Genomic DNA, 2,161 nt, shown 5'->3' with positions numbered 1-2,161 from the left:
GGATGGCGTGCCCCGATCCCCAGAGATGGCGTGCCCCGATCCCCAGAGATGGCGTGCCCAGATCCCAGGGATGGCGTGCCCAGATCCCGGGGATGGCGTGCCCCGATCCCAGGGGTGGCGTGCCCAGATCCCAGGGATGGCGGGCACCGATCCCAGGGATGGTGTGCCCAGATCCCCAGAGATGGCATGCCCAGATCCCAGGGATGGCGAGCCCAGATCCCAGAGATAGCATGCCCCGATCCCAGGGATGGTGTGCCCAGATCCCAGGGATGGCGTGCCCCGATCCCACGGGCAGTGCCCGGATCCCAGGGATGGCGTGCCCCGATCCCAGGGGCAGTGCCCGTGCGGGCTCTCGCCGCAGCGCTGTCCCGCAGCACGGTGCATTCCTGGCGGAGAGCTGTCCCCCGTGGGCAGTGCTGGCCCGCGCTCATGGCCAGCGTGGTGGCGGCTGGCACAAGGTCAGGGCACAGCTGGCAGAAGTTACTCCATGTGCCAATTTAGGGACGCTAAACGCAGACATGGGGCCCGGTTTAGACAGGAGGTGTTTTTTGTTCTCTGCTGGGTGCAAGTTGATTTGTGCAGGTTACACAAATCAACTCCGATTCTCAAAAATGTACAGAATCACAGAATCAGTTAACTTGGAAAAGACTTCTGAGATCATCGAGTCCAACCTACGACTGAACACCACCATGCCAACTACACCATGGCACTAAATGTCACATCCAGTCTTTCCTTAAACTCCTCCAAGGGTCAGTGACTCCACCACGGCCATGGGCAGTCCATTTCAATTACACTAAATATACATTATAGCAAACAATTCACAGTTCATTGGAAAATTCTCCTGTTGGTATTTAACCTTTATTGGTTTAACGATTTTCTTGCTTCTTATCCTAATTAGTCCTCATGCTCAATCTTTCTCTTCTTTTGAGTTGGTGGGATTCTTGAGTTGGTGGTCAGTGGTGGTTGCGTCTCCACCGCAGCTGGAATCAATTCCTTGTATTATAAAGGGCACAGGACCTTTGGCCAGACAGGTCACAAGAGACACAGCAAGTGACAATAGATAGACAGGTGACAGAGCAGGAGCTGAACGCTCACAGGATGACCCCAGACTGTTGGATAAAAGCCCAGGTGATCCTCTGTTCAGGGTCAGTCCTTTAAATGATGCCTGTTTCACTGATGACAAGACTCTGTTTCCCAACCCCCTTCTCATTCTCTGTAACTCTCTGCGTGAATTGCTGGCTATTTCTGACTCTTCAGGTGTCAGCATCATTGTAATACCTTCTCTCTGAGCTCAGATTTGCAGGTCCAAAATGGAGACATTGAAAGTTTTCCAAAGTAAAAAACCAGGGTCTCAGACACGGTGTAGCAGCGGCCACAAACTGCTGTCCTGTGCCTGGGTCACTCTGGTCAGGCAGTGAAGGTTGGATTGCTCACGTTACTGGTTCCCTGGCAGGGCAGAAGTGCTGTCACATCTCCCGCTTGCCTCCTGTTCTCTGGAAGCCAAAAGATGGACATTTTCACATTGGCTGTAGCACAGCTTCACACACATGGGTCCCACAGGCCAGATGGCTTTGTTGGAGTGGCACAAAGGGGTCACTTGCAGTGACTTCCCCAGGCTGCCTCCTGGCAAGGTCTCACCCAAAATGCATCCACCGCCAGGTTTGGGTCCCATTGGCCAGGTGAACCAGACGCTCCCTGAACAGCTCCCTCATGTACCTCCTGCTATTGCAATGAGTGATGTGATCACAGCCTGTATCAGAAAATCTCCAGACGTGTAATAACAACAAAGACAGGCCTTTTGTGGCAGGTGGGTTGTTTGTGACTGACTTTGTTCGCTCTCTCTGAATGCGTTTTGAAATTTTTCTAAAAACTGCTGTAGGAGGGTAGTTGTTACCTTTGTGAATAATAGAAAAACACAACAAATACAGCTCCATCTGACCAAACTTCTTCCTTTGTTCCTTTATTGTATACTTCAGATATATCTGAAAGCACTCCCCTAATAAATTCATCCTCTATATATATATTTATATGTAAATATCTATAAATCTCTTACTAGCTTGAAGTTCCTATTACTAATCGCTTGCTAACGTAACTTTTACTTTTTCATGTTTGCCACACAAGAACCTTGTGGATATTTTAAATTTAATTTGTCTTTCTGATT

Source organism: Geospiza fortis, unplaced genomic scaffold (genome assembly GCF_000277835.1).
Source record: "Geospiza fortis unplaced genomic scaffold, GeoFor_1.0 scaffold98, whole genome shotgun sequence".
Classification (NCBI taxonomy): Eukaryota; Metazoa; Chordata; class Aves; order Passeriformes; family Thraupidae; genus Geospiza; species Geospiza fortis.
This window is presented reverse-complemented; position numbering follows the sequence as displayed.